This window comes from Adiantum capillus-veneris, chromosome 17 (assembly GCF_014529385.1).
Source record: "Adiantum capillus-veneris isolate H3 chromosome 17, ASM1452938v2, whole genome shotgun sequence".
Classification (NCBI taxonomy): Eukaryota; Viridiplantae; Streptophyta; class Polypodiopsida; order Polypodiales; family Pteridaceae; genus Adiantum; species Adiantum capillus-veneris.
In genome coordinates this window covers 30,060,493-30,061,827 of record NC_140947.1, presented here as the reverse complement: position 1 = coordinate 30,061,827, position 1,335 = coordinate 30,060,493, and the positions used below count along the sequence as shown (strand labels likewise).

Genomic DNA, 1,335 nt, shown 5'->3' with positions numbered 1-1,335 from the left:
GCTGTAGCACTAATAAAAAGAAGTATAGAAACATAACGTTGTGGCAGTAATGAGTTGTAGCACCAATAAAAAGTGGTATAGAAACATAATGTTGTATATGAGTTGTAGCACCAATAAAAAGTGCTAAAAAAATATATCAATTACCTGAGGCTCCTCAAGAAGGTGGATTGGATGCTCTACATATGAACATCTAGCTAGTCTCTTACAGCAAACATCTTTCTTGTTGGGGGACACCCTCGTCTCATCCGTCCAAAATTGAAAGACTATGTCTTTAACAGTTTGAGTGATGTGAGTTCTCCGTGCATCATCTCTATGACACGCAGATGCAGGGAACGAACCATCGGATTCACTTGACACTATTAAGTGATGTTTGGCTGAATATAAGTTTCTTTTGTGGATCCCCATAAGCTTGGCAGCTTGTGGTATACTCATGTCAGTGTTTTGCTCCTCGCTTCCACCATTCACCAACATCATCATTGCTGATTTCTTCACAAAAAACTCGTCTGAAGATCTTGGGACCTTCACATGATTCAAAGTGTTGCGGATGTTTCTCACCATAATTGCTTCCAATTCTTTGGATTTACTATGCATAGTACGGAAGCAAGGATGTTGAAGAAGTTCATCAAATATTTCCTTCCTACCACTTGCATCCATTCCCACGGTTAATGTATCAAAGTGTTGTACCATAGATTGTCATATCCTTCGTTTCTTTCTTTCATCCATCTCCCCCGTATTGCTTTCCGTCACAAAGCTGACCGTTGCCTTACGTTGCTTTCGTTTCTGAGCAACCCAATATTCCCTCATTAATTTTATGCGCTGAAGTTGAGCTTCTCTACTCAATGATGATGAGCTGATAGAAAGTTCTTCACTGTGCTCCATTGTTGTAGTACTCTCAAAGGATTGCTCTACAAGAAATACAATACAGATCATAACTACACGCTATACTTTTAATTAATACATGGCACTTCTTGCACTATTAGCAAGATACTAACAAAGCATAATAAGTGTTTACATACCTCAAGAATCATCAAGTAGAAGAGGAACCTATAGAGATAGAGTTCGTGAGAGAGAGAGAGAGAGAGAGTGCTGAGAGGGAGAGAGAGAGATGAGCGCGAGCTCAGACACAAGAGGATCCATGCTTAGAGAGAGAGAGAGAGAGAGAGAGAGAGAGAGAGAGAGAGAGAGAGAGAGAGAGAGAGAGAGAGAGAGAGAGAGAGAGAGAGAGAGGGGCTAAGCGATATAGAAAGCTCAGTAAGAGCTCTGTGAGAGAGAGATAGAGAGGAGCTAGATAGAGCTCCAAGAGAGATCTCAGAGACAAAGAAAACTCAAAGTAGA

The 1,335-nt window shown here is 40.7% G+C and overlaps 1 pseudogene; it reads right to left on the bottom strand.

Moving 5' to 3' along the window:
- Positions 1–263: 263 nt before the first annotated feature.
- Positions 264–879, bottom strand: LOC147437003 (uncharacterized; annotated as a pseudogene).
- Between the last annotated feature and the right edge of the window lie 456 nt (positions 880–1,335).